At 39.1% G+C, this 27,662-nt stretch overlaps 1 pseudogene; it reads right to left on the bottom strand.

Annotated features, from left to right (window-relative positions):
- Nucleotides 1–8,697: 8,697 nt before the first annotated feature.
- Nucleotides 8,698–13,100, bottom strand: LOC147434915 (uncharacterized; annotated as a pseudogene).
- Nucleotides 13,101–27,662: the final 14,562 nt, after the last annotated feature.

Here is a 27,662-nt window from a genome sequence, read left to right as displayed (position 1 = left end):
GTTTATGATGTCCATGGATCTCATCCACAAGCTCTTGGTCATATCATTCTATGTTGGTTTCATGCTAAGAAATCTTGGTTGGAGAACCTTCTTCCAAAGACATGTAAGAACTCTAACACTTGCTATACGTACCTACTTGTGGGCTCTTGCAACAAAGAACCTTCAATCTTTGTTTTAGGTACCAAAGCAAATGCTCAAACATATCTACTCTTCCATGTGTGCACTTATGCATAGTGCCATATAGGCTAAGTTTGAGCAATCTTTTCAAGTGCTCCTTTCAAAACTACTCAAAGGTCACGAGCGTGCAAAGATATGTGATGAATGGTTCGTGTGGGAGCGATTGCCCTTGGCGCAAAAAGTGGTCAAATTTTGTTCGCATGTTTAATCATGGGAATGTGGATACAACAAACTTGGTTGAGAGATTGTGGCAACACATAAAATATACTTTTTTGAATGCTCAAATCAACAGGTCAATCTTGGATTTGATTCATACCCTTGTCGCTGACTCAAGTAGTGAAACCTGCATGGGGGGGGCTTTATTGAAGTTCTTTAAACGAAAATAATAAATAGGTAACTATGCCCTTTTTTTAAGAAGACCTTGCACCACATAGGTGGCTAATAAGCACAAGATGTGTTGCAGCCGAGACTTAGGGATGCTTTAGCAGATATGGATCATCAAAGCATCAGACCACAAGGTTATGGGAGGGGGGGGGGGGGGGGGGGGGGTGGATTCTACAACAATATGAGCAAGATCCTTCCTCTTTGTGCACCCTCAATGAGATGACAATAAATTTGCAAATACAAAGGGGTTCCACTCTAGGAGTATGGTATCATGTAAGCTTTCAAAGAAATTATTGTGACTGTCCTAATTTTGCAAGCCTTTGTAAACACATCTATGCCACACAATTAATTATAGAAAATAACTTTAAACATTTGTGTGCCATACTTCCAAGATTAGATAGAGATTATGGCAAAGGGATCCAAGAGAGTGTTGAGGATCAAATGTTTGATAATGATCAGATAGTGGAAGAGCAACCTAATGAGGAGGTCCTTTCTAGTAGCACTAGCAGTCAACATGAGGTGTTGATATGCATCAATGATGTTTGACATATTCTTCAACAAATTGAAGGTGTCGTGGAGGAGAATAGCTCTTCTCAGAATGAGGCCTTCAAACAACAACTTAAAGATTGCAAGAAGATCCTTGCAAGATTCAAGTATTTACAAGAAGATCCTTGCAAATACTCTTTCACCCAAACAGATTGAGATGCCAACAAGAGGAAGCATTCAAAAAATACAGGCACATGTCACCCAGCCTCGCCTTGTTCATGGTGTGTGCCAAGTGCCCAATCAGGGGACACAAGGCCTCCAACCTCAAACCACCAAGCCAGCAAGAATGATTGGTGTCTTGAGGAGAAATCACCAACAGGGCCGTTATAGAGTAAGGTTCGACAATGCTCCTCGCATATGGTGTCTACATTGCTACACTAAAACTTACATGGTGGATCCAGAAATCAATTACACATGCTCTACATGCCATGCTTTGTTGCCCCTACATCAAGGCATGGCCCCATAGGAAGCGAGCAGCATTTCATCGGCAAAATAATAAAGATATGTGATATACCAACCCACATTATGGCAAGAATTGTGGCTTGCACCTATGGTGATTCGGAGAACGGTGAAAGAAACTTTGATTTGGCTCAAGAGCAAGGGGGGTTCTTTTTAATGTCATGGCCTCTCAATGGAGGCTTGTGATTGTGTAATCCTAGTTATTTACATGCTTGAGACACTCATGATGTTCTAGGTTTGTATCCTTTGGTCCTTTACACGTTGAGTGTTGAATTTTAATAATAACATATAGTTTCACTTTTGCAACACTCAAGGTTCACTCAAAGATTACTTGAGGATCAAGACACTCTGTATCAATGCTAGCATGGGTCTTTTCTCGGATGTCATTCCTTGTGGGGTGAAAGCATGAGTAGGTGGACCGCTTTTGCCACTATATAGTATATGGTTTTTGGGGTTGAGAAAATGGGTGGTTTAGGCGTTTGAAACAGTGGGATTAAATTCAAAATTTATGGAAAAAAGGGTTAAAATTTGACGTGTACTAAGTGAAAGCGCTTAGTGGTTAATGATCACCTCAAGGTACTTTCAAGCACTTAATGCAAATATTCTCTCAAGTCTCGTCCCTCCCTCTCTGTCTCGCTCGTTCCTCCCCCCTCTCTCTGTCTCGCCCGCGCCATTCAGGTTTTTGATTCCCTCCGTTGCGTTTCTCTGCTAGCCGAAGCAAGAAGCAGCAACATCACAGCAACAGCAAGCAAATTCAGGAGGAGTACTTTTTTGCTGGGTTGGTCATCAACTTCATTAAAAATCCCCTACAGCAGCAACATGTATGTGGCATCATGTAGCTTGAAGCATTCTATCTTGAACGTTGGCTGAATTTGAATGTGGCTGGTTTTTCTAGGTAGCATTTCCAGGTAGCATTGATCCATGTTTTAACATGGTTCATGCAGATGTAGAAGCACTGTATGCTTGTCTCTGAATGTGTGGCAAGATAACCAAAGGGGGCTTGGCCTAGAAGTGAATGGGTGGGTGCGTAAGGACCCAGGTTCAACCCCTGGCGATATGGTCTGCCCTCTATTGGGGAGGGTATTGCAAAAAAAAAAAAAAACTAAAATGTGTGGCAAGATAATCGTGGATTGTAACTATTAATGATGCATGTATGAGTTAAAAATTTATTTCTGGAATGTATGTGCATTGTGCACATCTAATTGATCACCCTTGTGAATGCTTTATAAAAATGCATCATCCAATTTGAAGCATCATGCATCTTGAAGCATGAATGCAGATTTTATCAACTGTGTGTGCATGCTTACACGAATGCATCATGCAGGTTCAAGCATGAATGCATTTAACTATTGATGTTGTATCTATGTGGCATTTGTGATTTTTTCAGGATGAAGAACCAGGCTTTCAGACTCTGACAAGGGTACACCTAGGAAGGGAAGAGCTCTACGCAGGAGTCGCCTATCAAAACAGGTTAGATGCATCATGCATGCATTTCTAAACTTGGTTTTATGTCTTGTAAAATTTCTGAATTTTTTACACATGCATGCTACAAAAGAACTTCCGAGTTCCCCAAGGGTACACCTCAGAATCAAAATTTTTAGCAGGTTAGATGTAGTATTTCCCCCATGGATTCAATTAAAGTGTTGCTTTAGTAGGAAAAAGTAGTGTGCACACCATTAGTAAATATCAAGTGGGTGAACCCCACTTTTTATGGGTACAACACCACTGATAGGCTGTGTTGAAGTGGTGCACCTGCAACACCCTTTAAAGTTGGGCAGAAACCATAGTTGCATCACTACATAGTTATGATGATATGGTGCACCATCTCTTGAAAGTGAGACTGGACCACTTTAAAGTGCTGGCCAACACTAAAAATAGGTAAGGCTCTAGTAAAAACTGGCGATACAATGGGTGCATCACTTTCCAGTGGAAAACCCTGACTATTTTGTGGGTGAAGCATCACTTTTAAGCGAAGCATCACGATGGTGCACCACTTTTCAGTGGTTCTACACACTTTTAAGGTACCGAATAATGTTCTAGTTAAGAAGCACCACTTGATAGTGGTGAAGACCACTATAAAGTGGTGAACACAACTATAAAGTGGTGCTTCTTAACTAGAACGTTATTCAGTACCTTAAAAGTGTGTAGAACCACTGAAAAGTGGTGCTTCTTAACCTAAACGTTATTTGGTATAAAGTGGTGAACACCTATAAAGTGGTGTTCACCATTTTTTGTGGTTCAAATCACATTTAAGTGGTGGTGCGTGATGGTCAACCACTTTCAGTGTTGTAGAACCACTTTTTAGTGATGCTTTACAAAAGTGAAATAATCTTTAGTGCTGCATCTTTGCTAAAAGTGGTGGTTAAGTGATTTTAAGTGATGAAGCTTTACAAGAAGATACCACATTCTATTGGTGTAGCACCACTTTTTAGGAGTGTAGCACCAGTTTTAAGTTTTGTACAACAATTCACATCGGTGTAGCACAACTGAACAGTGGTTCAACCCACTTTTATGTGTTAGAGCACCACTTTAAAGTGGTGAAGAAACACCAAAAGGTGATGTATCACCAGCAAACAGTGGTGTAGCAGGACTTTTTAGTGTTACCTAACCAATTTTAAATTTTAAGTGGTTGAGAACCATTTAGTGGTACACCACCACTTAAAAATTTTACAGTACCACCGAGAATGGTGCAGAAATCATTTCAACCACTTCTTATTGTTGATAAAACAAGTTTAATTATGGCTCATTACATACTAACATGCATTCATATATGTTTTTACAGGGAGGTGGATAGTACCAGGAGTGGCCTTACCCACTCAAACAAAATTTTTCTTCACCAAGGAAGATTTTAATACCAAATATGGGCTATGCTTGGTTGGCCAGGATCCCAAAGCTCCTATGTGATGATGATTTCTCAGATGAGGAGTGGCTTAGGGTATAGATTTACAAGAGTCACCAAAAGGAGAAGATGCATTTAAAGGGACTGAGGCCTGAAATGGAAGAATGTCTCCTGCTATACCACAAATTATATCAAGGAGCTCCCCAAACAATGAGGTAGGCGTGCATTTTTTACATGGATTTACGTGGCAGAAGTGCAAGGGCGCTGAAGATTCTGAAGGTTTAGTTGCATGGGTTGTGTATGTTGAAGGTGTTATCAAAATGTTACGCCAACAGAAAACTTTAAATAGGAAATTGGAGAAATGGAGGTCCACAAACGGTCCATGTCTTGCAAGCGAGTGAAATTTAATGCAGAAAATATGCCTAATTACAATGACAGTACTGGCACAGGCTTTGACTGGCATACATACTCAGGTGGACATCAATTTTCAGGGCAGGCTAAGGAGGAAGTTTTAAAGAAGCATGCCTTTGGCTCGATGGGAACATTTGGAATGTCAAATGTTTCCTCGACTACATTTTTTGCATCAACGGCTGATGTAGCAGCTATTTCTAACATGAAGGCTAATGATGCTGAAAAGTTAAAAGAGAAGCAACAATGTCTCGAAGCAATAAAAATTGCTTTAGATCAATCAAAGACAAAGAGAGATGAGCAGGTTGGTTTGATGCGATGCGCCGCCAAGATCATAGAGAGACTGAACAAGGATATGGAGGAACTCAAGTTGCATAAGGTTGGGCTTGTACCAAACGAGGAAGCAATGGAAAAGATTGAGACCTTGATTCAAATCCAGAAAGAGGCTCTCAAAGACATGGGACTTGATATTGAAGTGCACAATCTCGATAACCTAGGTGAAGAGGCAGCACAGTTACAGGTATGTAAGCTTGATTGATTCACCTAGTAGTAGTTGATATTACTTAAAAGTGGTTAAACTCTAATTAGAAAAAATGGTTAGAGACCATTTTATATGGTAAAAGACCACTTAAATGTGTTTATATAACACTCTTAAGTGGTACCACATAAAGTGATGAAGACTCTTGAAATTAATGCACAAACACTTATATTGTTTTATAAAGTACGCATTGCTATTTTTTTACAAGGTCAGCATGACACTTTGTTATGGGAAGTAGAAGTGGCAACAAGGCATCTTCGATTTGTGGAAACGATTATTAATTTGTTCAAGTCAAGAATGTCTATCCTTCCTGTCAGGCCGCTTGTTCATTTGGGATCGGACAATAGCTGTGTGCAGTTAGGTGATTGTGTTGCTTGTGGGATGTCTATCATGCAAACTGTTGTTACCGGTGTCTACATGCTCCGTTGTCAACATCCGTATCACCCACTTTGTTTTGTAACTGCCTGTAAGTCTGCCGGGCCAGTGTCTATTTCATGGATGTGAGGAACCTTTAAAAGATTCTTTGAAGCCGCTGGCACCTGGAGAGGCAAACATGGATGAGCATGTTGGTACAGGTAATCGATGTTTTTATACCTTATGATATGAAGCTGATTGTAGATTCATTTCTTGACCATTTTGTTTCTTTTCTCCATGTAATTGCAGAGAAAGATCCAATGGAAGGCATCTTTGGATCTCCTGCTGATGGAATTGGTAATATTCTGTGGAACATTCTTCTCTTTGAATGTTCACATAACTTAATATTGAGTATTATTACATTGTCTTTATGTAGCACACTCCCAAGGTGGGTCATCACGCAAGACCAATATTGATAGCATGTGTGGTGGGTGCGGGGATAAGAATGCATCCGAGAAACAAGCAGGTAAAGACACTCCGGACCAACAAAAGGCAGAAAAAAGGGCTGAAAAAAGAGCAGATGTAGTGGGAGCTCAAGGTGACGTATCCAAGGAGTCAGCCGAGGTGCCTCTGAAGCCAGAACCTGCAATGAACAAGGACATAGAGGACGCTAAAAAATCATCTGAGAAGCCAATTGAAAAGGATACAACAGTGAACTTGTCTGATGAGGACGCGGATCTTTATATTTTAGATGTTTGTGTAGAGATTTTGGGGTGTAGGAAAAAGAGGAGCAACATTGAAGAGCGTGCCACACCCAAGAAAAAAGCTAAGGTTGCATCCGAGCCTCCATAGCCTACTCCAGGAGGTAAAAAATCCAAGAATCCTTCATCTACTCGGAAAAAGACTAACCTCCTAGCACCCAACCTTAAACCTCCCAAACCAAAGTCCCGCAAGAAACTTCTGTAGCCCCTATTAACCTTTTTTGCTTTGTAGCCTCTTTGTAATTTGGTCTTTGTACCCTCATTTTGATGATAATGAAACGACGGCTTTATTTTTCATTCACTAGTTGTTTATTGCTCATTCATTGTCTATTTATTGTACTCATATTGTTCATTGACTGTCTATTTATTGTACTCGTATTGTTCTTTCCGACATCATCATGAGCATCTTCAAGTAGAGCTTATTATTTCTCTAGTATCTCTTGCCAAGTGGACTGTTGTTGCCATAGAAGTTCATGAAATTAATGAAATGGAAATCAATAGCCTGGAAGGTATTCTTTTCAGGTGTATTTTGAAAAGGTTAATATGTCAGTCTGATTGAGGTTTTTAAGGCATGGTACTTGTCTATGGCAGAACTTAGCTGGATTGGAGATGTTCAAGAACCAGATGAGAAGGTTAAAGAAATAACAGTTAAGAAGGATGCAGAGCAGGATGCAGTGTAACACCAGATAAAGTAGAGGAAGACCAGGATCCGGAACCAACAGTTTGCGCCGAAATTGAGGATATTTTACCAAACTGCCCTGGATGGGGATATCTTGTTTCAAATTTCTGCAAGATCAAAAAGCTCATCATCCTTGATCTCGATGGAGTATTCATGAAACGAGATGTAAGAAAACGTGATCCAAAGACTGGACAACTTAAACACCCTCCACGTCCAGCTTCCAACAGAGTTAAACTAAAAAGAGTGGACGAGAAGTTGTGGATCTACTACCGTAGAGATGTTGAGCAATTTGTTTGGGATTTGAGGCAAATAGAAGATGCAATGATTTGGAGCACTTGTACTGCTGCTAACATTGAGCTAATCCTCACTACATGTTGGCCATACATATGGGAACATGGGACTTATTACTTTAGGGATCTCTTCTCAAACTGGCAATGTGAGAAGTGGTCGTATTTTGAAGAGATTGCTGGAGCTCCAAGAGACCTTGCAGGTGAACCTGTGTCTTTCAAGCCCCTTTACCATGTTTGGAACAAGTTTCCAGAATATGACTCCTCTCGGACATTGCTATAGATGACTCCAGATATAGAAATATGCGCAATGTCTGGGACAATTGTATATGTCCACCCACGTTTGATCCTCTTGATGAAAACCAAGACCCTGATTACCTCACGTGCACACTGTTTCCATGGTTGTGCAGATGGGCACTAACCCCCAATTCCTTGGAGTATACAAAGGCAAACCCCATCAGCAATCCCAAAGATGAACTTTCGAGTCTAGTCTTTGAGCACTTTGTTATAAATGGAGATGAATGAGATTGTATATCTGTAATTTAAGAAACGTTATATATTGTACATTCTCGGTGGATATGTAGACATTTCTGGATAATTGTTGTAATATAATTTTATAGTTCTGGCACTTTACATGTCTTTGCACTATACATGTCTCTACAATTCTGAATGTCTCAGAACCACTTTTTAGTGGTGCTAAACCCCTAAAACATGGTAAAATTTTTATTGTGTTATTGCAACAATTTTTCTGGAACTGCAACACCATTTAATGGTGATGTTCGGGGGGAGTGGTGAAGCATTCTTAACCACTTTTTAGTGGTGCTAAACCACTTTAGCACCACTAAAAAGTGGTAAATTTTTATTGAGTTTTTTTGGAATTGCAACACTTTTTAGTGGTGATGTTTGGAGGGGGAGGGGGGAGTGGTGAAGCATTCTCAAAAACCAACATGTCAATTCCATCGTACGTTTACACCAATTCCATATTGTTCAATATTTCACTAGATGATATAAAATCAGATTTGATTTACAATTCAAAGGGCATGCTATTGTATATTGCCTCATGGTTTTCATTGGAAAGTTCGAACACTTCTCCTATGCCATCGAGCACTACAAGCTCCATAGGGAACTTTATTGCCCTTATCAAGTGGGAATATATGAAAACTACTGGCTTGTTATCCCACAGCTCATACAAGTTTTCTTGTAGGGATTTATAACAATGGCCCGTGACCATATAAGCATGCTTCTCTATCTTGTTGCCCCATGCATCAATTTTCTCGTTCGTTGTTAGGCCCTTTAGCTACTACACACTTCAAGATGTAGAAGTCAATAGCCTCCTCATTATTCTCTTCAGAAGTGACAACAAAATTGTCTCCAGGTGTGAGAGCATCGCTTAAGGATTCATAATGACCTGCATAAGTGGAACCATGGAGCTCCTCATCGTCTGAGTCTCCGTATGACTGGGAATCAGTAGCAAGTGGCTCCAAAGTGTGATATTGCCACGTCTCCACATGTGATATGTTCATATACCTTCTCCAATGGCCAAGCCTGCAAGGAAAACAAAAGCATGACAACCATTTTGATCGCAATGTACAAGTGTTGTTCTCAGAATACCCATTCACACAATGCATTGCTCTTGAGCCCTTTAATGGTTTGCAGTTCCATTGATGGGATCGTTGAACATCGCCTAGCTTGACCTCCCAGAACACCCTACTGACCTCCCTCTTTTGCTTGTCATACATAGCAGTTGCTCCAATACTGAGATGCATTCTCAAAAAAGAGACAGCTTCAACTGCACAAGTCAACCGCACGCTTTTTTTCTTCAATTGCTCATGAGTTAGATCCCTTTTAATGACAGCCCCAGCCCCATCATGTTCCCCCTTTCCATGTCCTGAGCAAAAAAAATTCCAATCCATTTCCATGACAGTAAGGCTCCAATATCTAGCAACAAAGTAAAACGGTCGCTTTGCTTTAAATTCTGAAGCTGCGCCATTTGACCAAACCCAATGTTTTTTAAAGCTTAGCCCTTGATCTCTCAACCATTGAGCATGTAAGAGAAAAGCATGCTTCACAAATAAGGTGTCATGTTGTTTATCATTTGAGACAAAAAAGTGCATGGTCTTCTTTATTGCACCTGATGAGATGTAGAAATAAGTAATTAGGACAAAGAAAGTGACCTGCTTAGTGTACCAATGCATTGACTGGATCTCATTTTGCTCCTTGAAGGAGTAGTTCTCTGCAAAGTCAACGACAGAGACAACCACATCATCTGGAAACAAAGAAATGCAGTCCTTGAATTGTTGTGCTTGCCACCTAAATATAAAATTGTAAGTGACATACTTCTTCAAGTGGTCTTGGTACACTCGCAAAAGTTCTCTAGGCAGCATTTTCTTGTGGACAATGTCTTTCACAGTGCTCTTTCTAGCTTCATTTTTTAATCCAGTAGAACCCACTATATTTTCAAAAAACTTCACAGATACTTGCTTACTCTGCTCAACTTTGACTTCTCTTGGACAGATCTAAATATTAACTACACCGCATGCATTGCATGTTTTCATTAAGCATTGGTAGCTATGGAAACTATGTTCTGCAAGTATAGGGCAGAGTATAGACTCCAACAGTGAAGTGGTACTCTTACTTGCATTTTTGTATGCAAGACATCCATGGTTGACAACTTCATCATGATGAAGGCATATAGGGCAGCTGCAGATGCAGCAAGAACCATGAAGATCAAAACTTCGATTCTGCATGTGATTTACTCCCTCTTTAAGGAAAATCATTTGTACATGCACAATACAACAGCAGGTGTAGCGATCCCTCAATTTTCGGACAAAGAACGGTTTCATAGACTCGAAGCAATGTTGCGAAATTTGAATATCTGCATACTTTGTCTTGAATCTTAAATAAAGCTCCACCTGCAATATACATGTATACAAATGTTAAAAATAAACTTAGCATACAAAACTGGTTAAATTGTTTCAAAACATTAAAAAGTGATTCTATATCACTAAAAAGTGGTGTGCACCACTAAAAACTAGTAATGATACATTCAGTAGTATTGTTTTAGCTGTGAAAATAATGCACCACAAATACAAATTAGTGTAGAAACTAGTAACCATACAAAAAGGTAGAATATTAAGAGGTTGTGTGAGGACAACTTAATAGTGGTGAGAAACTGCATTCAGCGTAACTAAAAAGTGGTTTGGCACGACTTAAAAGTGAATTCAAACCACTTGACGGTGATGAACCGCCAATAAAAAATGGTGTGCACCGCTTGAATATGGTGGGCAACGATTAAAAAGTGGTGAGTAAGGACATGAAAGTTCTGGGGAAGTTCAGAACTAGCACTTAAAAAGTAGTTGGGAGGGACAAAATACTAGGCGACAGACTAGCATTAGCACTAGATAGTAGTCCAACACAACTTGAAAGTGGAGGAGCTCTTGTGAAAAGTGTTTGATGACCACTTTAGAGTGGTGAGCGACTAGTTCAAAGTGGCCAGTCACCAATTAAATCTAGCACTTAAAAAGTAGCTGGGAGGACAAAATACTAGGTGATAGACCAGCATCAGAACTAGATAGTGGTCCAACACAACTTGGAAGTGGAGGAGATCTTCTAAAAAGTGCTTGATGACCACTTGAGAGTGGTGAGCAACTAGCTCAATGTGGGCAGTCACCACTTGAACGCGGATTCTGGTCACTTGAATGCGGTTTCTGGCCACTTGAAAGCGGGAACTTGCCACTTGATTGCAATGACAAGGTTTTAGCTACCACTTGAAAGTGGTGTCTCGCCACTTGGGAGTGGTGCCTCATCACTTGCATGGAGTGATGACTGACGTAGTGACTTAGCACATGAAAGTGGTGTCTCACCACTTAATGACCACTTGAAATTAGTGAGCAGCTACTTCAAAGTGGGGAGTCACCACTTGAGTGCTGATTCTCGTCACTTGAATGCGGTGTCTGGCCACTTGAAAGAGGGAGGGAGCTTGCCACTTAATTGCAGTGACAATGTTTAAGCTACCACGTGAAAGTGGTATCTCACCACTTGATGACCACTTGAGAATGGTGAGAAACTAGTTCAAAGTGGGCAGTCACCACTTGAACGTGGATTTTGGTTATTGGAATGCGGTGTTTGGCCACTTGAAAGTGGTGTCTCACCACTTGCATGGAGTGATGACTAACGTAGTGACTTTGCACATGAAAGTGGTGTCTCACCACTTGATGACCACTTGAGAATGGTGAGAAACTAGTTCAAAGTGGGCAGTCACCACTTTAACGCCTTTTCTAGTCACTTGAATACGGTGTCTGGCCACTTGAAAGTGGGAACTTTCCACTTGATTGCAATGACAAGATTTTAGTTACTACTTGAAAGTGGTGTCACACCACTTGGGAGTGGTGCCTCACCACTTGCATGGAGTGATGGACTGACGTAGTGACTTAGCACATGAAAGTGGCTTCTCACCACTTGAATGCGGTCAGACACCACGTGAAAGTGGTTTTTATACGTGTAAGTTTTGTGTGCACCACTTCATTGTGGTGTGACAACACTTGTAAGTGTTTACTAACAAAATGTGTTCAAACTCCACTAATATGGTTTTGGTTAACATCATAAGGTGGTGGGCACCATTCGTGCAGCAACAGTAAAAAGTCTATGGCACTACTATAACTGTTGCACCATGACTAAAAGTTGCTACATCACTTGGAAAAAGTGAGCTACACCGCCAAAAACGTTTGCACCTGTAACACCCCCACGAGTTTGTAAAACACGTCTGTTAGCATTGGGTAAACAAGACTTTTAGTTGGGTGAACACCACTTTGTAGGGTTTACGGTGCAGCGTTGGTGCATTTCTAGTAAAAAATGTTTCTTAAACATTAAAACCTACTGCAAAACATTAAAAACTGGTCCAAACACACTAAGAAGTGGTGTGGAAACACAAGTAAAAGTGCTTTAAAAACATTTAGAACTATTGATCAAATTTTAGAAGTGGTTCAGATACAATTAGAGAGCAGTATAGTAATGTTTCACCACTATTAAATGTTGCAACACCACTAGAAAGTGGTGCAAAACACCAAAACAAGCTGTAGCACTAATAAAAAGAAGTATAGAAACATAATGTTGTGGCAGTAATGAGTTGTAGCACCAATAAAAAGTGGTATAGAAACATAATGTTGTAGCAGGAATATGAGTTGTAGCACCAATAGAAAGTGCTAAAAAAATATATCAATTACCTGAGGCTCCTCAAGAAGGTGGATTGGATGCTTTACATATGAACATCTAGCTAGTCTCTTACTGCAAACATCTTTCTTGTTGGGGGGCACCCTCGTCTCATCCGTCCAAAATTGAAAGACTATGTCTTTAACAGTTTCAGTATGTGAGTTCTCCATGCATCATCTCTATGAAACGCAGATGCAGGGAACGAACCATCGGATTCACTTGACACTATTAAGTGATGTTTGGCTGAATATAAGTTTCTTTTGTGGATCCCCATAAGCTTTGCAGCTTGCTGTATGCTCATGTCAGTGTTTTGCTCCTTGCTTCCACCATTCACCAACATCAACATTGTTGATTTCTTCACAAAAAACGCATCTGAAGATCTTGGGACCTTCACATGATTCAAAGTGTTGCGGATGTTTCTTAGCATAATTGCTTCCAAATCTTTGGATTTACTTTGCATAGTAAGGAAGCAAGGATGTTGAAGAAGTTCATCAAAGATTTCCTTCCTACCACTTGCATCCATTCCCACGGTTAATGTATCAAAGTGTTGTACCATAGATTCACATATCCTTTGTTTCTTTCTTTTATCCATCCCCCCCGTATTGCTTTCCATCACAAAGTTGACCGTTGCCTTACGTTGCTTTCGTTTCTGAGCAGCCCAATATTCCCTCATTAATTTTCTGCGCTGAAGTTGAGCTTCTCTACTCAATGACGATGAGCTGATAGACAGTTCTTCACTGTGCTCCATTGTTGCAGTACTTTCAAAGGATTCCTCTACAAGAAATACAATACAAATCATAACTACACGCTATACTTTTAATTAATACATGGCACTTCTTGCACTAGCTAGCAAGATACTAACAAAGCAAAATAAGTGTTTACATACCTCAAGAATCATCAAGTAGAAGAGGAACCTATAGAGATAGAGTTCATGACAGAGAGAGAAAGAGTGTTGAGAGAGAGAGAGATGGCGCGAGCTCAGACACAAGAGGAGCCATTCTTAGAGAGAGAAAGAGAGAGGGGGCTGAGCGATACAGAAAGTTCAGCAAGAGCTCTGTGAGAGAGAGACATAGAGGAGCTAGATAGAGATCCCAGAGAGATCTCAAAGACAAAGAAAACTCAAAGCAGAGAGAAAGCTCAGATAGGTTGTAGCGGGAAAGAAGAGGCGGACAATAATCTAGCGTTCAGCAGTAAATTACATTTAGTCTCATTGATTGTGGTACGTTAGGAGACCTAATTGACGTACCTTAGGAGAGTGATATTCTTTTCGAGATTTGAAGCACTTTTAAACACCCACTTTTAAGCGCAAAAAAGCAATGTCCTTTGTAAAGTGTGAGCTTTGTCCTAAGGTGTGAGTCAAGGAGAGGAGAGTGGATTTATCCCACATACTGTGGAGCAAGGCTGTAGAGCTATTTAAAGCTCACTTTCATGAATGGACAACACAACTTCATTTTGCACTACATGCTTGTCTATGGTGAACTTGTGCTAAGCTAAGTCAATACTCAATATTGTGTTTATGAGTCCAAGCTAATCCTATCTTGGACCTAATTCACTTGAGTGATAACCTTGTTTACACACACACTCACACATTGATATTATGTTTCTCTTTCATCCACCCTAGCTAGCACAATCCCATTCCTAACAATTGGTATCAGAGCCATGGTGTACTAGCTAGGCTATTTACTATGCATTTAGTCTGGATTAGTATCTCCCAATATCATTAGATCCTTAGTTTAGCATGACTAATTAAGATTAGTGCTTCTCTAGTTAATGTGAGCATGTTCTTGGGTTCTTCCCTTTGAGCCACTAATCTCTTGGCTAGTAAAGGGATTAATAATTGATTAGTGATCGTCTTTTGGCTCTTATTATCCTGCATTCAGTACAATTTTTGGATCATTTCCTTTTGTTTTCGCCCTTTTTTGTATCAACAATAATTCGAGTCTCCTTGCCTAAATCTCTGCAATTAGTTGTGTGTGGAGAAAGGACAAGTCGAGAGCTTTCCATTTAGGACAAAGCTCACACTTTACAATCCTCCCATTAAGGTTTGGACTAAGCTAAGTCAGTACTCAAGATTGTGTTTATGAGTCCAAGCTAATCCTATCTTGGAACCTAATTCACTTGAGTGATAACCTTGTTTACACACACTCACACATTGATATTATATTTCTCTTTCATCCACCCTAGCTAGCACAATCCCATTCCTAACATCTTTGACATTACTTTCTAGGCCACCTATACATGCTTTCCCCTTGTGATCTCTTTAATTTCACTTTTGTTCCTTTTTTAGTTCACTTGGAATTGCATTTAAATCACTAGCAGTTCACACATTTGATTACTTGGGGCCACATTACTGTCAATTCTTGCTCAGTTGGGTGTCCTCTTGACTTTTATTCCTAGAAATAACTACGAGTTCACTATGAGTTCACAATTAGCTCACTTGCATATACCTTCTAGATCACTTTTGAATATCTTGGCTATCACCAATAGTTCACTTGTGGATCACATTAATGTGAATCATTGATCACTTGGGTTTGGTCTTGGCCCTCATTGCTAGGGATCATAAAGAGTTCCCTTTGGGATCTCTTACATATTACAATAACTAGTAGTTCACTTGGGGATTACTGTGAATCATTGATCACTAGTTGGGCCTCAATTCTTGGGATCACATGGGGTTCACAAAAAGATCACTTTTGGACATCTTTCATATTACTTGAAAATCGCTACTAGATCAAATGGGGATCACATGAATGTCAATCACTTAGTACTTCGGTTTGCTCTTGGGCCTCAATTCTTGGGATCACTCAAGGTTTACAGGAAGACCACTTTTTGACCTCTTGAATATTACTTGCAAATCACTATTAGATCACATGGGGATCACATAAATTTGAATCATCGATCACTTGGGTTTGCTCTTAGGTCTAATTTCTTGGGATCACATGGGGTTCACAAGTAGTTCACCCTGGATCTCTTAAATATTACTTGGCAATAACTAGTAGTTAAGTTGGGGATTACATAAGTGTGAATCATTGATTACTTGGGTTTGTTGTTGGGCCTCAATTATTGGGATCACATGTGTGATGAGGTAGAAGTGGATAGACATGTGATTTATGAAGAAGAGACGACTTTTTCAAAAGTCTAGACTAAGAATATTTTGAAGAAGCATCAAATGAAGTCAGGTTTTTCAAATCCAATGGTGAAAATTCTAGTAGATGTGGTGGAAGGAAAGATGAAGCTAATTCAAGAGAGTCTACATGTGCAAATAGAGCCAAGGCTTCTTTGGTAGAGAGATAGAGTTGTACCTATGCCCAAGATGATAGTTAGAGAGGTTCTAGTTGTGGAGGAGGTGCCACTCACTCCAAATCGCACAAAGGATGTATGGTCAAGCTTGGGTATGGGTAGTTAGGTTCCTATGGTCTGTGGTCAAGATCAAAAGGTAAGTTTTCAAGCTACATTGAAGTAATAGAGGTAGATGAAATTTTGGATCTTGAGATAGAAGAGGAGGATCAGACAAGCTATAGAAGCTCTCTGGATGCAGATACTTATATCTGGGATACAAATTCTTCCCATTCAAGCTATGAGGAGTTTGAGATTTTTCATGTTGATAAAGAGGTGGTAGATATGTGTAAGGAGTAGGGAGCTGTGCAAGCGGTTATGTTGGATGTAGAACAAGTGGAAGCATCCAAGCCTATAGACAAGGACATGCAGGTGAAGGTGGTGTGTGGTGATGTGTTGATGGCTATGCTTGTGAAATTGGTAGTCGAGTGTGATACAGTGGTGCAGGAGGTGCATAGTTTTTCTAGAAAGGGCAAGGACACATGCACGCACACACACATTGAGAGAGAGAGAGAGAGAGAGAGAGAGAGAGAGAGAGAGAGAGAGAGAGAGAGAGAGAGAGAGAGAGAGAGAGAAAGGTTTCCAGTTCTTGAAACCTTAGAAATTGTATAAAGCTTAATCAAATTGATATGTTTATTAAGAAAGCAGTGTAGAATTGTCCGACCATAGCAAATATTGGTATTTTTGGAATCGTAGCCATGATTAACTATGGTTAGAAATTTTCAGAACCGAATTCTGATAAAAACAACCTAGATGTTTACACTATTGATTAAATTAATTAAATAGATTGTAAGGTTTTAGTAATCATTGTTGTAAAAGACTTGTATCATAAAATCCCTAGATATTTACATATATTTTCAAAATTAATCATGAAAAGGGTCTAAAAAATAGTAGGGTCGATTTGGTGCATATGGGGGCTATGTGGAGTAGTTATGAACCTGCCCAGGCTTGATTTAGCAGTAGGTGGCACTAGGGGGAAGCTGGGGGCTGCCTTGAAGTGCAATGAACTGTGAGAAACAGTCTATGAGCCCTAGAAAGCTATAAAGAGCCCCACCTCTCCACAATTGATCACAGACTCGGAGTCCTAGCAGATTTCTCTTGTGAATAAGAGAACACCTCTCAAAAATTACTTAGAGAGCGAAAACTCTTTGTAATTAATCGAGCTAATTAGTCTAATTTTGGTTAATATTGAAAATAGCTTAAGTTTTTATTAATTTCTCTTAATAATTAAACTATTAATTTAAGAGATTAAGAATTCCCTATTATTAATTACTCTATAAGTTATCATTAGACTATTGATCACTAATTTTTGAATCTTGATTAGTAATCCAATTAGTTAATTACTGCATATTAAGCTGAAAATGATTAATTTTAGGTTGATTTATGAAGAAAAATAGTTTTTAAGCCTAAATAATTATATTATAATTTTCAAAGCTTGGTTATATCATGTAGAATCCAACGAAATTAGATCTTAAGTTTTGGAGTAATTTACCTAGTTAATTAGGCAAAAATTAACTATTTTAATCATAAAATGAAGGGGAAATTAGTTAACACACTTAGATAATGACACCGTAATAATCAGAGCTAGGAAACTTTGTTAGGGAGCCAAGATAATTAGTACATGCACAAAAAATTATTTTATGTAATTAATTAGGCCAAAATGATCTATTTTCACCATAAATTAAAGGGGAAATTAGCTAAATAGCTTAGATATACACTAATTATCAAAGCTAGAAATCATTGCTAGAAAGCCAAGATAATTAGTACATGTTTAGAAAATTAGCTTAGCTAATTGATTAGGCTAAAATTGTCTATTTTTAAGCATAAATTGAAGAGGGAAATTAGCTAAATCACTTAGATAATTATACAGCAATTATCACAGCTAGGGATCACTATTAGGAAGCTGCAATCAGTAGTCCATACAGAAAAATTAGTTTAGCTAATTAAATAGGCTAAAATTTTCTATTTTTGAGCATAAATTAAAGGGGGAAATTATATAAATCACTTAGAAAATTATAAAGTATTTATCAAAGCTAGAAATCACTATTACAAAGCTAGATAATTAGGCCATGCACAAAAAGTTATTTTAGCTACTTAATTAGGCTAAAATTGTCTGTTTTAAAGAATAAATTAAATGGGGAAATTAGCTAAATCATTTAGATAATTATATAGTAATTATCATAGCTAGAAATCGTTACTAGAAAGCCAAGATAATTAGGCCATGAACAAAGAATCAGTTTAGCTAATTATTTTAGCTAATATTGTTTTTTTAAAAACAAAAATTAAAGGGGGAAATTAGTAGATCATGTTAGATAACTACATGCTATTTATAAGAGTTAAATAACATTATAAAAAATCAGTGATAATTATTTTAATCTTAAAAAATTAATATAGATATTTGTCTAAGTCAAATTATACTAATACTAGCTGAAAATAAAACGAGAAAATTAGTAAATCATGTTAGATAACTAGGTGCTATTTATCAAAGCTAGTTTACATGATAAATAAGCCATGATAATTATCGAAAGGTTAGAAAATTAATATTGATATTTATCTATGTCAAATTATACTAATTCTTGCTAAAAATTAGAGAAGGAAAATTAGTAAATCATGTTAGATAATTAGGTGCTATTTATCAGCATTAGTTTACATTTATTAAAAGGCGTGATAATTATCTTAAGGTTAGAAAATTAATATAGTTATTTATTTAGATAAGTCAAATTGGACTAATTCTAGCTAAAATTTAAAGATAAAAACTAGATAATTAAGTTGTAACAATAAAAGATAACTATCAAGGTTAAAAAATACTATTATCTACTTGTGATAATTATACCATAGTTAATTAGTGTTGGAATTAGGGTTGCAGAGAAACACACACAGCTTGGAGAAGACGAAGGAAGCTCAAGGCACACAATAGAGAGTGTGTTACTTAGTGTGCAATGGAAAGATAGATAGCCCTAGAGTAATGGGCGTATATACAATGCACGGGGGAAAAAACCTCCTAAAGGGGGAAAAAATGCCCCGGCGGTCCTAGTGTGTTCACACACATCACTACCACATGTATATGGTAACAAATCCCCCCCTAGAGTGATGTAGTGAACGAGAGCTGGCACATGAGTAAAGGGAAGTGCCATGCCCTGAGGACAAGATCAGTCCACAAAGGGGAGTAAGCCCAAAGCTTTGCGGAAAGCTTCAAGCTTCTCACGAGACAATGCCTTTGTGAAAAGATCTGCAAGGTTGTCCTGTGTTGGCACATAAGCCAAGCTGATCTCTCCTGCTGAGAGCCTCTCCCTGACATAGTGGTAATGCACCTCAATGTGCTTTGTGCGAGCATGAAAAACTGGGTTCCTCACAACTTCCAATGCGCTCTGACTGTCAGTGTAGATAGTGTTGGCAGTGTCCTGTCCAACACCCAAATCAACCATAACGCGTCTGAGCCACACACACTCAACCGTAGCTGTGAAGACTGCCCTATACTCAGCCTCATAACTCGAAGTGGCCACAGTAGGTTGCTTCTTGCTCAACCATGATATACATGAACTGCCAAGCATGAAACAAAAACCACTTGTGGACACTCGCGTGTCAAAACAACCAGCCCAATCTGAGTCCGAAAAATCATGTAAGTCTGGCGGCAATGATCCCCCCTTGGGATAAAACAATCCAAGATGTAAAGTGCCACTCAGGTAGCAGAAAATCCTCTTGACAGCCTGCCAATGCTTAGACCCTGGGCTATGCATAAATCTGCTGACCTGTGAGACTGCAAACTGAATATCCGGCCTCGTGTTGCATACATAAATGAGGCAGCCAACAGCAGTTTGGTAAAGAGTGACATCAGCAGGATCACCAGCATCATGTAGACTCAACTTCAAACCTGTTTCCATGGTAGTGGCAATAGGTTTGCAATCCTCAAGTCCAAACTTACATAGCAATGTCTCTATGTAACTTTTCTGACACAAGGCAATACAACCATCACACTGCTTAAACTGTATACCCAAATAATGATGCAACAGCCCCAAATCTTTCATCTTCAAAGTAGCATTCAAATCAGCCTTAAATTCAGCAATATGTCTCTCATTTGGTCCAATGATCAACAAATCATCAACATAAAGAACCACGATGAGAAATACATCACCCTCACGCTTTACATACAATGTGCTTTCTGTTGGACTGTTACGAAAGCCTTGTTTGACCAAATGAGTGTCAGCTTTCTCATACCAAGCACGAGGAGATTGCTTCAACCCATACAAAGCCTTGTTACATTTTCACACTTTGTCCTCTTGTCCTTTTATGACAAAACCGCGAGGTTGCGTTACATAAACTTCCACAAATATGTCACCATTCAAGAAAGTAGTAACAATGTCTGATTGATGTACATCCCAACCAAAATGAGCTGCCAATGCACATTGAAAACGCACAGTAGTCATACGACAAGTGGGAGCAAAAGTCTCTTCATAATCTATGTCTTTTTGCTGTGCATAACCCTTTGCAACAAGTTGAGCCTTATGGCGATCGATCTCACCATCCGGCTTGCGTTTCAACTTGTAAACCCACTTCGTACCAATGGCCTTTTTGCCAGAGGCAAATCACATAAAGTCCATGTGTCATTCTCTATAAGTGCATCATATTCTGATTGCATGGCAGCCATATATTTTTCTGAATTCTGTGCTTCATTAAAAGATAGAGGCTCCTCAACATCATGTAAACTAGACACAGCCAAAGCATAACAATCTGATGCATAAGATGCATGGCAAGAGCCTGAACGAGTACGACTAGATAAAGGTGCATCCAATTTACTGTCACGCAAAGTGTGCACCAGCCATTTTGGCATACCTCTAGCCTGCTCATTTTCAGCCCTTTCCTCATCAAGTACATCATGTACATCTGCATCAGTAATAGGCTGATCTAGAATATTTTCAGAAACCCCCATAGGCTGTACATTTCCCTCATTGGAACTTACATTCGTATTTCCACCACTGAAAAGAGGCAACAAAGTGTCATAAATGTCCTGTGAGCTTACATTATTGTCTCTGGTACATGACAGCAAGGGCTGAACAGAATCTTCCACAAACACTACATCCTGTGAAACCAGAATACGTTTTGTTTGCGGATGATACAACCTGTAACCTTTGCTTTCAGCACTATAACCAACAAAAATACATTTGACAGCCTTATCATCCAATTTTCTACGCTGCACTTGTGGCACCAAAGCATATTCCAAACAGCCAAAAACACGCATGTGCTCAATAGAAGGCTTTCTATCATGCCATGCTTCATATGGAGTAATAGACTGCAAAGCTTTCATAGGACACCTGTTAAGTACATAAGTGGCACACATAATGGCCTCAAGCAAAAAAGAATGCGGCAAAGCTTGACTTTTGACCATACATTGTGCCATTTCCGTCAGTGACCTGTTTTTCCTCTCAGCAACACCATTTGGCTGAGGTGTATAAGGCACTGTACATTGGTGTTTTATCCCACGACTAGCCAGAAATGCATTAAATTCATGAGACATATACTCCCCCCCTCGATCAGAACGGAGGGTGCCCATAGTACATTTCGAGACATTTTCAGCCATAGCCAGAAATTGTTTGAAGCACATAAAAACTTTGGACTTTGCTTTAAGCGGAAATACCCATGCATGCCTGGAGTAATCGTCTATGAAAGTCACGAAGTACAGGTAATTGCCTAAGGACGGAGTTTGCATGGGCCCACAAACATCACTATGTACAAGATGCAACCTGCATGTGTCTCGAACTGAACCATCCTTTGGAAATTTAGAACACTGCATCTTACCCAAAATACAGCCTTCACAAACATGTTTGATAGGTGCTTCATGAGGCGGCAAAGAAGCAACCATATCAGATTTCTGCAAACCCAGCAAACTGGCAAAATTCAGATGACCAAAACGTGCATGCCAATGTTTTGCATTTGGAATAGCCCTTGAATCTACAATAGCATTTGCAAAATTTTGTCCACACTTGTCATACAAAGTGAGCTTATACAACCCATGGCACAAAAGGCCAGATGCAACAATGTCATCACCAAAACTGAGATCATGAACTGTACATCTGTCATCCACAAATTTGACTACAAGTCCATGTCTAGCAAGTGCGGATACAGACAAGAGATTCTTCTTGATCCCAGGTACATAAAGTGCATTAACAAGTGTAAAGGAACTGCCATTAGCAGCAGTGAGCGCAATCTTTCCAACTCCCTGAACTGGATAAGAGGCATTGTTGGCACAAGTGACTGAATTCCCATGAGGGACAGACTCGAGAGAGGTAAACAATTCACGATGTGAGGTAATGTGCTTTGTAGCACCACTATCGAAATACCACACATGTGAATCTGCAGCAACTGACAAGCATGCATCATGGACAGCAGGATTGTAAGTGCACTCTGCGCTAAACGCCCATTCTGCATCAACATCAGCAACACAGTCTCCTTTCACAGAAGACTCAAAAATGGCTGCATTTGTAGTGGAACCAGCATTTGCAGTGGAACCACCCTCTTTCTTCTTAGCCTCTTTGGCCTTCGACTTAGGACACGACTTGATTAAGTGATTATTGGCTTTACATTAATGGCAACGCATCTTCTTTTTTCCCTTATCACCAGAATTTCCAGACGAAGTGCTGCCAGCAGAAGCATTAGGAACAGAAGTTTTTCCACTCGCAGCAGAACCATAAGAAGTGGTTGCATTACTGTTACCACCCTTTCTTTGAGAAGCAATAAAAGCCTGTTCAACTGCACGCTGCTTAGTCCTGTTTTTTCTGGAAAGTGACTCTTGCAACAGCAATGTGTATAATGCATCAAACTTGACAACTTCAGGGTTTCCTTGGGTCTTAAGTCTCCAAGTACTAGCAAAAGTCTGGTAGGAATCTGGTAAGGCATTAAGAACAGTCTGCACAAGGGAACTATCTGAAATGACTTTACCTGCAGAAATAAGCTGCTCATTTATATCCTTGACACTAGCAAGGAAAGTGTCCATATCATCTTCCTCATGCATAATCTTCGACTCCAGCTCTTTACGTAGCAAAGCAATTTTAGCCTCATTGTGGCTTGCATAAAGACCTGCTAGAATATCCCAAGCCTGTTTTGCAGATTTTGCTGAACGGATGTGAGGAACAATGGTGCGCTTCATAGACAACACAATCAATGCATGAGCTTGTTCTGCCGTAGGCAAAACAACTCTAACAGCTGCAATCCTTGCAGCAAGACCTGCAACATCCTCAACATCGCCTACATCCTTAGAACCAGGACGTACATCAATGCCCTGCACAATGTTCCAGACACCCTTTGACACAAGAACATGTTGCATCATATAAGCCCACATAGGGTAGTTGTCCCCATCCAACCTGTCCTCAACAACAAACATCTTGAACACATCTGTGTTGTTGTTGTCAGCCATGGTAAATGCTGCACCTGATGTGAAAACTGCCCGAAAATAGGAGAAACGGATCGGGAACAACTTGTGCTATATAGCACAAACCATAGAAGACTATAAGTCACCTGTTATGCAGAAAACGACACTGATAGAAATTCTACACAAAATGACGAAATAGCCTATGCAGTACTGCCTGTAGTGGAACGGAGGCCAAAATGAGCCCAAATCAAAATTCTGAGCAGACCAGGCTCTTCAAAGTTTCCCAAAATTTTTGTTGACCTGCGAACGCTCGCCAAAGCTCACTGAAATTGGAGAAAGTGAGTAGGCATGTGCTGGAGTAGTTGGCGACTAAGCACGGGAGGACGTGACCTGCTCTGATACCAATTGTTGGAATTAGGGTTGCAGAGAAACACACACAGCTTGGAGAAGACGAAGGAAGCTCAAGGCACACAATAGAGAGTGTGTTACTTAGTGTGCAATGGAAAGATAGATAGCCCTAGAGTGATGGGCATATATACAATGCATGAGGAAAAAACCTCCTAAAGAGGGAAAAAATGCCATGGCTGTCCTAGTGTGTTCACACACATCACTACCACATGTATATGGTAACAATTAGCTACTTTAGAAAATTATAATTGACCAAAAGTCCTATTTTTAGCAAAAGATTAATTAAAGTAAATAGACTTTGCGGTCAAAAGGTTCTAGGAAAATTACAGTAGTGTAAACCAATGATATAAAGTTGAGAAAATGAAATATTTAAGAGAAAGTAAATAGAATAATTGTTAAGCTCAAAATAAGCAGATTCCAAGCTTAAAATACGATGGGGAAATTAGAAAAAGATATAGAAAATTATATGAAAATTAGGAGAGCTTAGAAAACCCTTAGATAAAGTTTGAAAAAAGTTATGTTATCTACATGGGAAAATAAGAAATTATTAGGTCAAGAATTTACCAATTAAGACTACAAACATAACCTTGATTGGATTAGGATTGAATACAAAGGTTAAGTCTAACTTTTGTATAATTTACCTAATGATTAGACATCCTTTTTTATAAAGATAAGAAGTTATGGCACCTAAAGGACCCGAGCAAATCCTACATCTGATGATGAGTATAGTATTCCTAAAAGAGGTGGAGCGTCGCACGACGACGAGGTTACGCCTAGTAGTAGGCCTACTCACTAGAGCGTTCAGGCCCCGATGGTACAACAGTTTCTAGATCAGTCCCGGGTGGGTCTTCGTTATAGTTAAGTTTAAACAATTCAAGTTTTTCTTAAACCAATGTGCATTTGTTTATAAAGCAGGAAAGAATTGTTTGTATTAAGGCTGGTTGAACTAGAAAAAATATGACTAGTCATCCTTAAGAAATCCTTAAGACAGCTTGTCTCAAGACACCTCCAACTCCTTGGTATATTTTTTTGAATAATGATGGCTTTCCAGCCACCACGGATAAGTCGGTTATCCCCATGAACAATGAGTTTCTACTCCATGTCATGTCTTGATGTTTCTACATAAGTTATGATACCGTTTTTATCCTAGGGGAGCCGCCCGGTTGTATGGGCAATTGGTTTGGTGTATGGGCACCCCGAACCTTGGGTGGGGGTTTATCCACCCCAGATTGTGAACAACCAATGGGTGTTGTTTTTTCACCCTTAGGTGGTCTTGAGACAAGAAGAGTATTGGTCATGGTTATTATGGACAATGTTTTGATTGACAATACCCTCTCTTAAGTTTAAAAGTGTTTGTTTGCTAAAAGAATGCTTTTTCAATGTTGTCTTTAGTATTTGATTGAAGGAATCACTGTGATGGGAAGTTAAAAGAAACCATTATTTAAGATGTTAAAACAATGTGATAGTAATTAGAAAACAAAAGAATCATGTGTGAGAGCGGGGTGGTAAGGGAGGATTGACTAATGTTGTCAATCATGGATGGGTGGACCTGATGAGTCAGGTAACTATTGATAGCCGTTTTTTGGCTTTCCATAATTGCCATAGTAAGCTACGTCACCCTATCAAATCACTCAAACGTTTTGGTTATCCCTACCATTTCACTGTACATAGGCGTGTGTGAGTTAGGGACTTTCTCCATATTTTCTTAAAACCCTCAGCTAGCTAGTCACTGGGCTAGTTGAGCCAAAAAAATAAAAAATATTATAACCCATTTGTGTATAAATATTTCATTGTATATAGGGCCTAAATAAAAGGATTTTTCATAATTATTTTGGTATTTATTTAAATATTTCTACCTATGGTGTGTTATTTATGCTATGTACATTGACTCACCATTACCATAATTTTTCTTACCATTTTGCATACGCTTTATTCCATATAAAAATAATTTCATGCAAGCTTCTCTTATTTTTGGTGTAACTCCATCCCAATAAAAATCCAAAAAAACTAGTTTTATTTATGTGTATATTTTTTCACTATTGTGATATTTTCCTTCCTACATCTATTCTCTATTAATCTCATAAATTAGACCACCAAAAATATTCATCTTTTTATGGTAGACTTATAATGAGAGAGATTTATTTTGACCCCTTTATATTTTTTCCACCTATATTATTTATATTTGACATGTACATATTTTTTTAGACTCCTCAATATTTGATTTTCTTAGTTGTACTATTCACTTATATCATGATCTCAACAATATCTTCAATTATAGACCTACCAAATAAGGTCAAGGGTATGTTGCATGCATGCATGCACCATGGGGGGCTCACTCTTGGAGGTATTCAAAAGAATCATCCAAAGAAGGACCTCACAAGGACCTTGTGCAATGGAAAAAAACAATCGGTTTTGCTGAATTTTTAAAGATCACATGCTCCCTGAATTTGAAGAGGTGATACAAACAAAAGTTGTAGCTTGTGGACTGAAATTTTACCTCAATTTTTTTCATATTTTTTTGAGCTACGAGCTGTGAGCTATGATTTTATTGGTGGACCCCAATTTGCCCATGCTATGCAGCCACACTCCCTCTTCCACTTTATCATTTTCTTCTTTCACACACACTTCTCCACTCATCATCCCCACCTCTCTCACCACTCCTCTCTTCATCCTACTCACCTTCTTCTCAACCTTGAAGAATAAGAGAAACCATGGTGAATTCATGTCTCCTACACACACTTCCATTCCAAAATTGACCACCTAGTCTCATTTTTCCTCTTCCATATTACCCATATCTATAAAAAAAACCACAAAATTCAGCCTCTTCTCTTGAAAGATAGCATCATGCTGATTGATTACTCATGTTCACTTATCTTGGCTCCCAAGGAAGGTCAAGAGTGGAGAAAAAACATACCGTCAAAGCTAGTGGACCGTCAACAAGCGTCAAAATTGATCCTACTCAAGACACTTGGAGCATCAACCTTGTAAGAAATCCATCTTTTCTTACCTCTTAAGAGTTTTTCTTCCTTATTTGTATCCTACTTAGATACTCCCATTGTAAATATCCAATTCCATTTGTAAATCAATAAAATACTAACTCTACTAATTTACTAATACTAACCTACTATGAAAAGTCCTATCACCTCCACTTCTCTCTTCTTCATCTATCCACACCAACTTCCTTATAATTCCAAGCAAAAGAAATTAGATAAGTGCTGAAAATCTAACCCAACCATGGTTAGAGGAGAAACCCTAGCCCTCAAAATTGCTATAAAAGGAGGGTGGAGCTAGCACAAAAAGGGGGAAGCCATAAGCAAGAGCACTATGCTATAGCTTGAGAATCCAAGCTCAACCTCTCTAGAAGGATCTCTTGAGTGAAAGCTCATTGTCTTATGCATATGCATGTGTTGTATTAGGGGTGATTAGCAAGGGAACTCTATGCCATTGTAAGAGGGTGATCATTCAATTGAGAGTAGGAAATCTATCATTTCTCCTACTAGTGTAAGCCCAACATTTGCTGAATCAAGGAGGGTGGATTTGGACTAAGCTTGGATAATTTGTCTCTCTTCCAACGTGAAGTAATGGACAACAATGATGTGTAAGTGTCTTGGTGTTTTTTTTAAAGTTCCCAATAGCTTGTCTCTGGGTGTTGTCATCAATTTATCCATAAATCCCACATACTGTAAGAGGGCGACAGGGTGGAGAGGACTCCCCTAGCTTTAAGACAGTGATTGGGGTGGCTTTTCTTGTGATGTGTTGTGGTGTAATTTACTCAAGCTATGTTGAACAAATACTAACTTCACTTTGATTGGTCATGGTGACAGATTTGTAAGAAGGTATTAATGCAACAAGCATCCCCTCCCCCTTCTCTCTCTTTCTTACATATATAATTGTGTTTGCTTGATCACGGCCGATACA

This window comes from Adiantum capillus-veneris, chromosome 19 (genome assembly GCF_014529385.1).
Source record: "Adiantum capillus-veneris isolate H3 chromosome 19, ASM1452938v2, whole genome shotgun sequence".
NCBI classification, from domain to species: Eukaryota; Viridiplantae; Streptophyta; class Polypodiopsida; order Polypodiales; family Pteridaceae; genus Adiantum; species Adiantum capillus-veneris.
This window is presented reverse-complemented; position numbering and strand designations above follow the sequence as displayed.